This window comes from Pipra filicauda, unplaced genomic scaffold (assembly GCF_003945595.2).
Source record: "Pipra filicauda isolate LSUMZ 115617 unplaced genomic scaffold, ASM394559v2 scaffold168_size1973030_pilon, whole genome shotgun sequence".
NCBI classification, from domain to species: Eukaryota; Metazoa; Chordata; class Aves; order Passeriformes; family Pipridae; genus Pipra; species Pipra filicauda.
Genome location: NW_024104195.1, coordinates 1,847,301 through 1,858,869, shown reverse-complemented (window position 1 = coordinate 1,858,869; position 11,569 = coordinate 1,847,301). Strand labels below are relative to the sequence as shown.

The following is an 11,569-nucleotide window of genomic DNA, read 5'->3' as shown; positions in this document are numbered from 1 at the left end:
ATTTACCTTATTTGTTATCAAGCATGCTCATGACTCTGCAATCTCACCATACAACAGCAAGGGTTTTTATAAATTAGCCTTACAGTTTATTGCCCTGAGGAATTTTTCAGTCATGAGGTTCATGGATGCTTGTGTTTTAGAAGTCTTGATTTAGCAGTAGAAAGTGGAGAACACCAAATTTATTATTTATGCATCTTTTTAAAAAAACTCTGCCTCCAGTTTTTAAAAGAACTATGCATCCACTCTATGTTAAATGGATTATACTGGAAGGTACATCACCTTCATTGAGTAATAACTCATAAGAATTTGTGTTAAACATTAAGAATTAATACACATACATATACACATGTAAATGTTCTGTCTGTATAAAGCCTAAATGTTTAAGGAAGAAATAAAAAGGAGCCATCAGTGGAATGAAATACAGTAAGAAAAGCTGAAAATTGTAATCTGTTCTGGAAATAATGATCTACAGTTTGAAAACACTCCCTGACCTTTCTCAGTTACAAACTCTTGCTTTTAGTTAAATTACTTGCAAAAGTACATAAATGCTTGTTTAGCTCCATCACAAACAGACCTGGCCAAGTTCCAAAAGTACCATGGCTATAATCAAAGTATGTAAAATAGATCCAGATATATGTTGTTGTTTTCTTTTTTCCTCAAAGGTTCTGGGATTTTGGGTGTCTTTTTCTTGATTGAATGTCCAGAGTGGGATATATTTTGAGGTGGATACATCTGCCACTCAGTATATTTGTGGAATTTTAATTCTTTTCTTTCTTGCTCCTTCCTCCTTTGAGGGCCAGTCTGGATTATGTTTGTGCACCAGAGTCAGAGTCTCACATTCCAAATCTCACATCTGCTGAGGGGATTATTGAGTTCCTCATTGGAAATAGAGTGCAACTTTTCCATCCACACTTTCTATGTAACTTTCACTGTCTTTCCTGTCAGCTATTTGGTCCCAGTAATGTATCTAAGTGTCTTCCTGGGAGAAAAGAGATGGAGCACAGCTACTGACATGCTCAGAATGATCTTAACTTCACTGAAATTTGTGGTTTGACTCTAGCCCCACCAAAATACTTCAGTCCAGCATTGTTGGCAGCTTGACAGATACCTTCAGTTGAAAAATATTGATTCAAAAAATAACTCACAGAGGGAGAGGTAGGAACCTCTTTGATTGAAGAGGTTACTCTGAATCACCTGTGGCTTTTTAGAGGCTGTTAATGACTGTTTAAACCACTTATGAACACTGAGAACAACTGGACCTGGCATGCTGTACTCTGTAAATAGCAAGCCTGTTACGTGCAAAATAAAGAGGACCCACCAGCTCAGGGAGAAGAGAGTGGTGACCTCGGGAAGATATCAGGAAGATAATGCCTAGAAAGCAGCATGAAATTTCTACAGTGCATCCCTCCTCTTTTTTTCAGTCCCTGAACTCACTCTGAGGATGCAATAAATCTCTCCTTAGCACTGGAACTGTAGTCTACTTGGTAGTCAGCTACAGAGAGCACAAATCTCATCTCTTCAGAGTTTACTCATAGCACCGGACACTTTCCCTTACAGACCTGGGAGAGGGAAATCCCTCAAACTAGATAGTCCATGAGGTGCTTTGTTGAAGTGTATGAACATACAGAAACACAGGAGGGCTTTGCAGAGAGTACACATTTTTTCTACACATTTGTTATTCATGAGAATGGGTAACAGTTTAGAGAAAAGTAAAGAAAAATCCAACAAAAAAGAAAACCCAAACACTTTCCCTAGTGCCTCCTAGCCCATTTTAACTTCTTTTGGCATTCCTGAATTACTCTTTCTGCATTTCTGAAAGGTGAGCTTTCTCCTTCCTTTACCATCTTCACAATGTCCAGAACAAGTGGTGGATCGATCTAGCTTAAAAAACTCAATTATGTGTAGATACGGGTGATCACAAAGGTTTCTATGAGGCCCTGAAAACAGCATACGGGCCTACATACCAGGTACAAAGCCCTCTACTCAGCGCTGATGGTCAAACGCTTCTTACAGATAAAACCTCCATTCTGAATCGATGGTCTGAACACTTTCAGACTCTTTTCAGTACCAACCGTGTAGTCCAAGACTCAGCAATTCAGTCCATCACACAACAACCAGTAAAGTATGAATTGGATGCTGCCCCCACTTTAGGAGAAACCCTCAAGGCCATACAGCAGGTGAAAATCGGCAAGGCAGCGGGGGTTGATGGAATTCCACTCGAAGTCTGGAAATATGGGGGCCTTGCACTCCATGCCAAATTTCACAAGTTTGTGGTGCGCTGTTGAGAACTAGGCAAACTACCATCAGACCTTCGTGATGCAGTCATCATCACTTTGTATAAGAAGAAAGGTATTAAATCAGATTGCTCAAACTACCGTGGTATTACTCTACTCTCCAATGCTGGCAAAATCCTGACAAGAATACTTTTGAACAGACTAATACCCACTATAGCAGAAGGAATTTTACCTGAAAGCCAATGTGGTTTCAGAGCCAACAGGAGCACCACAGACATGGAATTTGTTCTCAGACAACTGCAAGACAAGTGCAGGGAACAGAACAAAGGTCTTTATGTAACCTTTGTCGACCTCACCAAGGTTTTCGATACTGTGAGCAGGAAAGGTCTGTGGCAGATTTTGGAACGTTTAGGTTGTCCCCCCAAGTTCCTTAAAATGATCATCTCACTCCATGAGGATCAGCACCACCAGGTCAGATATGGCGATGCACTTTCTGAGCCCTTTTTAATTAAGAATGGTGTGAAACAAGGCTGTGTTCTCGCTCCAACCCTATTCACAGTCTTTTTCAGCATGATGCTCCAAAGGGCCACGGCAGACCTCGAGGATCAGGACAGTATCTACATTTGACACCGTACTGATGGAAGCCTATTCAACCTAAGGTGATTGAAGGCCCACACTAAGACCTTAAATCATCTTGTCCGGGAGCTGCTTTATGCTGATGACACCACCCTTGTCGCCCACACAGAAGCAGCTCTGCAGCGTTTAACATCCTGCTTTGCAGATGCTGCTGAGCTCCTTGGACTGGAAGTCAGCTTAAAGAAGACAGAAGTTCTCCATCAATCTGCACCTCAGGAAGTCCCCCATCATCCCCACATCACCATTGGCCAATCAGAGCTCAAATCAGTCCAGCAGTTTAATTACCTCGGTAACCTCATCTCCTCGGACGGTAAGATTGATGGGGAGATAAGACAACAGGTTAGCAAAGGCATACAGTGCCTTCGGAAAACTCCACAAAAGAGTATGGCATAATAAACACTTGAAGAAAAGTACAAAGATCAGTGTTTACAGAGCCATTGTGTTCTCTACTCTCTTGTATGGTTCCGAATCCTGGGTCATCTACCGCCACCACCTGCGACTCCTAGAACGCTTCCATCAACGCTGCCTCCGTACAATCCTAAACATCCACTGGTCAGATTATGTGGCCAATACATCTGTTCTTGAGCAAGCAGCAGTCACAAGTATTGAGGCCATGTTGCTGAGAACACAGCTGCGCTGGGCAGGACACGTCTCAAGGATGAAGGACCACCGCCTCCCTAAGATCTTGCTTTATGGTGAACTTGCCACTGGCTGCTGCAAGAGAGGAGCCCCGAAGAGAAGATACAAGGACTCCCTGAAACAACATCTCAGCCTTGGCCGTATTGATCAACATAACTGGTCTACTCTGGCCTCCAATCAGGAGGCCTGGAGACACACCTGTCTCCTTTGAGAACACACGCAGGATCACTCTCGAGGAGAAAAGACAGCACAGAAAGAACCGTCTCTTGCAGAATACACCATCTAAGGAGTCTTTGTGCTGTGCCTTTTGCAATCGGATATGTCTATCTCGTATTGGCCTCATAAGCCACCAGCGTGCCTGTAACAAATGTGGATAGAGCCTTCCTAAATCTTCATTCGTGAAGCCTAGCCATGAATGAAATCATCTTCACAATGTAGACAGCTGAAGGAAGGAAAAAGAGGTATGTCTGTTCATTTATACTGTCTGGTCAGCCTCCTTCAGTCTATCAAGAACAGCTGTCATAAGGTTTTGACCAAAAATCCAGCTAATGCACATAAAGCCCAAAAGCTTAGAAATGAAAATCAACAATAAATTTCTCCTTTTTTTTTGGTCAGTGAATTTACCTAACATCCAGGTACCTCTATAAGATGTATGAAAAAAATACTACCCCTGTATGATGAGATCTTTTTCCATGTCACTCACAATTTTAGACGTCTCTATCACATCCATTGTCCTTGATCACGTTTTTCAAAGATTTTTTCAAGAAGTTCTGTACTGCTGCTTTTATGAAAGCTAATTCATGTTTTTGACAAGCCTCTTTTCTGTTTTTGTTTTCTTTCTAGTTCTTCCATGATGTGGCTCATCAGCCTAGTAAATGGCAGCATTTTAGGGTAGAGGCTGTTTTACATAATTATTTTATATGGTGTCTTGAATCTTGTCCTTGGGCTTTTAGGCCATTAACATAGCACAGGTGCATGGCAGTGTAGCAGTGATGCCCTGCTCTGATACTAAAAACACTGAGGAATGTGAAGGTATAGCTGATATCTCTGGTAGTGCTTTATCGTAGATTTTAATTGCACTCATACATTAAAAGAAGTTAAATACTTGACAATGAAAGTAATGGCCAAAGGCTGAAGCAGTGCTGTGGTGTGTAAGGGGAATCTGTTTTGCCAGCATCCATGATATGTAGGAGCACTATATAACTAGCAAATAAGTACTTCCCAAATTTTGTTTGTCTTGACTAACCAGAACATTGCTTTATCTGCTAATGAGTAGACTTTCCTGTTGTTCAAAGATGCACCACAAGTTTCCAGACCATATGTTTTCATACTGCTCAGTTTTTCAGAGGCAGCATTGCTGTAGCAGAATCTAGGCCAGGAGCAAGCCATTTCAGTAATGGACTGGCTCCTTGCAGGAGGCAAACCACAGATGTTTCTCCAAGTGGCTCCACCTCATTCTCTGGCAATTGGTGACTGAGCAACTGCTTTCTTCTGGGGAAGGCTTGCCAGCTCCAGCTGAAAATACCACATGACAGAGTACTTAATGTATCCTGCCGTCATCACCTCCTGTGATTGGGTTTCCTCATTTGCAAAATTGCGTGTCTTGCTTTAGGTTGAACGGTGTCAGCTATCAGTTCCACCTACTCAGCTGCACTTGGCAAACTTGCTTCATAGCATTAGGAACTTCTCTGTGTCATGCTGAAACCAAAGTGTTGATCTCTTTATAAGCAAGTGTATTCATTGTTATTCTGGTTTCCAACGTTAACGTATGTCTGACATTTCGTTTCTGTTTCTCACAGGCACATGTGCATATCTTGCATAACAACCTCAAGAGAAAACTATGAATCTATTATAAAACACTGAAATAATAACTTCCTTTTCTTTGTTTCAGATATCACCTAACCCAGATTGTCCTAAACCCATCTGGAAAATAAACTCTCACAAGAAAACTGATCCTAAACTTTTACATTATGAACACCTTCACACTTTGTTTTTGGGGTCTCCTGGGTCTGCTCTTGGCTTAAGCTACTTTTAACTCTCGCTGCCTGAGCTGCTGCTGATCTGACTCTGTTCTAGCCTTGCAGGACATCCCAGTATATTCAAGACCAGAATGGCATAAAATTGGAGGCTCTGTTGAGGTCAATGGCAATTGGGTTGTAAGTATTCATAAAAACTTAAAATTGAAAAATATGCAACTAAGTAAAGTAGAAACAGATTTATTTGGTTTTACTATAAGCAATTTTATCTGGGACAATTCCAGTTCATGCCTGGTGAGCAGAGAACGTTAAAACTTTGGAGTTAATGTTAATTTAACAGGAATGTTAAAACTCTTAAAACTTAAAACAGAAATATTTTGTGTTTTGTTTGCATTCATAGGAAACAAATCAAGTTTCAAATTTCTTGGAATACCAATACACTTATTGGCATTTAAAAGGGAAGGGATTTTTTTCTTAAAAAAATACCAAAGTTGGGAACTTCAGTGTCAAGGATGACACTTCAGGAAAGTCAATGTGACAACATGAAACATGCAGTTTTGGCAACTCTAGTATTTCTTTTCATTAGCTATTTTGCCCAACTCTGCAATTTATCCACACTGTTCACCCTTCAACTACAGGAGAGTATTTCCCCTGCCTGGTACTTCTCCTTACTTTAAATTAAGATCCCAAAAGCACACACTTTTCAGTGAGTGTATTTTTCCTCTACTCACTGTCAACACTGTGGAAAACCACATTCACACAGCTGGGGTCTTGTCCTAGTTATTAATTGCTGTAGTGATTGAGGATGATAAGGACCTTTTACAAGGGTGTAAATATCTCCCACTTTAAGATCTAAGATTACATAAAACTCCTGTATGCTCATCATTTCAGAGGTTTTAACTAACAACAAAGAAAATAAAGAGGAATAACTGTGCCAGTTCAGACCAGTGAGTAAATGCCTGTAACTTGGGACAAACAAGTCCATTTGCAGGTGGCTCTTTTTCTTGAATGTTGGTTGAGTAAAGCTCTGCTTGTCTTGATGCTAGAAAGTGGGAAGTGGATAATTCAGAGAAGGATCGATCAATGACTCTTTTCTTCACTGTCATATTCTCAGCCCCTCTTGACTTCAGGGGGATCTTTGAGTGAAAGGTTTAAACATCTGGTACTGCACAGAAGTAACCACTAATGGTAAGAATTTTTAGTAATGTAGAATAGGTTTTGGTGGGGTTTTGTTTTTATTTCAAGATGATGAGCCCACAGCCACGAGCCCAAGTCATGAAGTCAAATGCCCTCTTCTGGTCAGGAAATTATTTTCTTACTGTTACAAACAAGGCATTTACTATGGGAGTTTGTTCTAAGCAAAACTCATGTTTAACTGTAATTATTTTATTTTAGTTGTTGGCTTGGGAAACGGGTCAGATTGTTGAATGCATTAAGCTATTTCTGTTGTTTGAAAGGTGGTTGTTTTCTGCTAAATCTTTGTTCTATGTGTCTAAGAAGAAAAAAAATTAGAAAGTTAATAGGTCAGGAAAGAAAGCAGAAAATGGTTGTTATTTTTGTGACAGTGTAGTTTAATATGCACACTAAAATCGGGGTGAAGGTACGAAGTATGTACACTAAAATCAGGGCCAAGGTATGCAAAACCCTTACATACGTGTGTCTTGAAAAGGTCAGGATCATGATAGAAAAAGTGAAAATACAAGACATACCCAGGGTCATAACAGGAAAAGAGTTTGTGATGAGGTCAGGATTTCAACCCAAATTTAATGAGTTTTCATCACCTGTGACAAATGAGACAAATACAGACTCTAATGCACATGATTTCAGTTAGAGAGGGGAACGGAGAGTGGAAGCATGCTTGTTCATTTGAGTCACAAATGCATGAGCGCTTACATGACTTTGTCTTTGAACACATGGCCACAACTTACTACTTCTCTTGCTACCACTTTTCCTTGAGACAGTCCTGGCACTCAGCTGTCTTAAATGTCCAAAGGGCAAGTTGGTCACTGCAGAGCATCTCATCAAAATGAAGCAGAACTCTTCCACTTGTTTAGCTGACAGATACTCTGTCTTCTTAAAAGCATGCATATTTTTAACAAATTTAGGAAGCTGTGAAAAGTAAGAGACGAGGATGGGCAATGAGCTTGTAGCTAAAACTTATTTTTCATAGCTTATTATGAAAGTCATTAATTGACTTCTACATTTTCTTCTTATACATCAACATAATTGGAAACCATGGGCTGGGAGGAACAGACTCAAGTACTCTAGAGTAATGGTTTTAGAGTCACAGCAGCTTAAAAGGCCACAGACCCGAAGCAATGTGGGAGCTCATCAAGTACACCTTTCAGCTTCTACAAACTGATAAGGCCACAGCTCAGGTTTCCATGAGTACCCTCTGTGAGTGAGCCCAGCCCCTCAGAGACTTGTCTAACCTGAGAGATACTTCAGGGGAGAGTCTCCCCTGTACAAAGTCTTCCCTGGCAGGGGCTTTAGTGTCCTGTCACATCTGCATAACCAGCCCTCCTAGGCACCTATACCCTCCTGTTACTCTTCTTTGAGCTGTTCTGGCCTGTTTTGCACTGTACAGCTCTTTGTATGTGGATTTGCCCTTTTCTGGATGGGGAAGGACATAAAGATTGTCCAACAGCCTGTCTCGGACTACACTAATGCTCTCAAGAGGTAGGCTGTGGAAAGAACCAATCTGTGCTGACTAAGAAGTCATCAGAGTATGAAAAATTCCTGGAGCAGGAACAGTAGCTGTCTTACAATGTCTGTATTTAATGTGTGTCATTTTTCACATGGATTAAATCTGTTCTTTAATTTGAGTCCTAAAAGCAGGAACATGCTGGCTTGGGTTTTTTATCAGGTGGTAAAAGCCTGTCTCCAGAATAACTGGTGAGAGATGGTTTTCATGGAAAGAGCGGGTATGTGATAGCAGATGCTATAAGATAGGATGTACAGGACAGTGGAGAAAAGAGGAGCTTAAAAGCAGTGCTTACAATTTTTCTTTCAGGAGAAGCCCTTTCAGAATGATGTAGAGAAAGGGAGCAAACTCTTGCAAGGTACTGTGAACAGGTATCATGCATCAGAGGATATTTTCTTCTCAGGCAGGGAAATTCCAGCCCCACATATGCCACAGGACCCTGCAGTCAGGCTTTTACACCCGTGTGATTCCTCTGAATGAGCAATGACTGCCCCTGCTAGGTCCTCCCAAACACGGGTCAGCTCTCCAGATCAAGTCTGAGTGTCACAGCCTAAGCTTCGGCAAAGGACATATGACTGTCAGATGGTAGTCCAGCTTTGTGGAAGAAACTTTCCCTGGACCAAACAACTTATTGAATGCACAGATGCATAATTTAATTAAAAAAAAAAAAAAGTTAATAAGCCACATTGTCTCACCTTCCTGCCACTCCAGCACGCTTTTTCTAGGAAATGCCATCTTCACATCACTTCTTCATGCTCCAGGCTGGTAGTGGTGCCAAAAGCCTCTAGAACTCCTGTTTTGTGAATTTACTCTGTAATACAGAACAAATTTGTTAAGACACATGGTTATAAAAGGTTTCCCGATATAGTTGCACATTACTTTCACCAACAGAATTAAGATGAGGTTGGGTAAATTGACACATTTACACATTTTTGGTCTTCCCGTTTCATGTTTTTATTCTCTTTTTGGGTTCATATACTGACTTTCTGAGATGACAGTTTGTGGCAGTTTGAGCCACATTAGAAATCTAAAATCCAATTTTTAGGCTTCCCCCACCCCTTCTCAACAATTTATCCTAACACCGGAGAGAAACTTTCAGGCCAGAGGCTTCTGTAGGGGAAGGGGGAAGTATATACATTTATTTACACAAATAAATACTATACAAACTAAAGGCAATTATATATATATATATATATATATATTACATTACTATCAGTCAGTCCTTTCAAGCCCCTCCTTTAACTTTGGTCCAGGAGCAGCTTTTAAGGCTGATATGTAACACAGTCTTTTGCTGTGGGAGTGTTCTGGGCTCCTGAACACTCCCTCCTCACCAAGTTCCAGCGATTGTTTGTTGTAGTCTCTCCTCCTCATGAAGTCCGAGAAGATAGCTTTGAGTCCTTGCTCTTCTGCTGCTGGTGATTCCTCCCTCTCAGTGCCTCACCTTGGTTCGTAAGCTGCTGCAGTGTAGCTTATCAAGCATCTACATCCTGGAATCTTCATTCCTCCACATCAGTTCTCAGCTGCCCCCGGTCAGCTTCGGCAGGCAACTTTCGAGCTCTTGGCTCATTTCCAATTTCGCCGGGCCTACTTCCACGGCCCAGTCTCTTGGCTCAGCTTTAATTCTGAGCCTCTCCTCCACTTACAGTGGAGGGAAAGAAAAAGCCCCCCTCTACAGCTTCACTGCAGAAAAGGAGGGGGAAGAAGGCTTGGCTGCAAAGCCTACCTCTCTCCTCTTACCTCAGGTGCTGTGAATCCCTTCCTTCACAGCACACACTCCAAATGCTGACTCTAATTCTAGCCAAAGGCTGAGCTGGGGGGTCGCAGGGCTCCCCTCTCCCCCCCAGAGGGGAAGAGAGGGAGCCCAGCCACCCCCTGGCCTTGTCCACCTACACGCAGCAGACACCAACAGCAAAACAACCAAGACTGCAATGCCAAACACTTCCGGTGCTGTGATATATGATTTTGAGCAGAAGCGAACAACAGGGACAGCGATTGGCTCTCCCGGGAACGCTGCCCTGGCACCCAATCACCTCTGAGCCCCCCCAGCCTCTCAGGGGGGCCAATTTCAAACTATGACACAGTTCAAGATGGTTTCTGTGGCAAATTTCTGTCTCATGTGTGTATACATTTCTTTTTCTTTTTTTAAGCTGGAGTCCTAAGTTATGAAAATGTTTTCTCTACTGCCTTTTGTGTTCATGTCAACGTTTTACATTCCATTTTACATTCCTCTTAAGCCTACCTGCACTCTTCCCCCTGATTGTTTATAAGTCTTTCTGTGAACACCTGGTTTATTCTTTCTTAGGTTTAAGGATTTTTCCTGTCTACAGACTACTGCCATAGAGAAAAACTTGGAGGGGCAGTTTTTCCACAATCTAAATGAAAGCCGCTGTTGTTCTTTAAGTAGACAGGCCTGACCACACGAGCTGGATTTCTTACTTAACAAAGCTTTCCCTGATACATCACTGTCTGAGTCTAAATTGAGTGCAGTAAACATAACCCTCAATCCAACATGAAAGCAGAGATCATTTTGATGACAGCTCTTGATCACAGCTGAAAAAGAGATTAAACTTTGCATGGAAAGGAACAGAGGCATGCTCCAAGTGCAGCAGTTTGTGTGGAGGGGGATATTCGGGGGGAAGGGAGGAAAAAAGGAAATAGGGGCCACGGATATGGCTCTGTGGGCTAGAGAGAGCTTTAGAGAAAAAGGGTCAGTTATATCTGGGTTTACAAGAAAGGATCCTTAAAGGATCAGTGACTTGACTTGCACTCTGCTAATCAATACCTGCTGATGGTCTGAATTCTTATCAGATGTGTTGATGCTATCACAGTAAACACACACATGGCATCCTCTGATCTGGAGAGGGTTCAGAACAAATCAGTGAGGTTAGACACAAAATGCAGCCCAGGCCACTCTGATGCCCTCAGCCTTGTCTGATGAAGAATCCAGCCTCTCCAGATTACAGACTAACCAAACTGCTAGAAACACGTCTACCATCCTGGTACCCCTGGTTTGCACATCTGTGCATGTGTGTGTATTTATTTATTTGTATTACTTGAAAATTACTGTTCCTGACAGATCCTGCAAAATCTTAATTTAATCCACAATGGGTTAAATGCCCACTGTGTGGCATTTTATAGCACAGAAACAGACAGTTAGCCTGTGCTGTAGGCATGTAACAGGCATGAGCCAGTATCTCTGATGCAGTAAGAGAATTTTAAGCTTTTGGAGCAAAGCCAGGCTTTAGTCACTCTTTCATAAGGCTAGTACTGTGGAGTGCTAGTCCTCATGCTGATTTAATTTATTGAGCTGAACGTAAGAGTCCACACTGTCTTCTTAAAGTGGGCAAGAAAGAAAATGAGACAAGAACAGCAAATCAAAG

The 11,569-nt window shown here is 41.7% G+C and overlaps 1 long non-coding RNA gene across 1 annotated transcript; it reads right to left on the bottom strand.

Annotated features, from left to right (window-relative positions):
• Positions 1 to 6,076: 6,076 nt before the first annotated feature.
• On the bottom strand, positions 6,077 to 9,966 carry LOC113998735. Its single transcript, XR_005562876.1, has 3 exons — positions 9,927 to 9,966; positions 8,885 to 9,000; positions 6,077 to 7,594 (listed from the first exon to the last, which is right to left on the bottom strand). It is a non-coding gene; the product is annotated as an uncharacterized LOC113998735 (long non-coding RNA).
• Between the last annotated feature and the right edge of the window lie 1,603 nt (positions 9,967 to 11,569).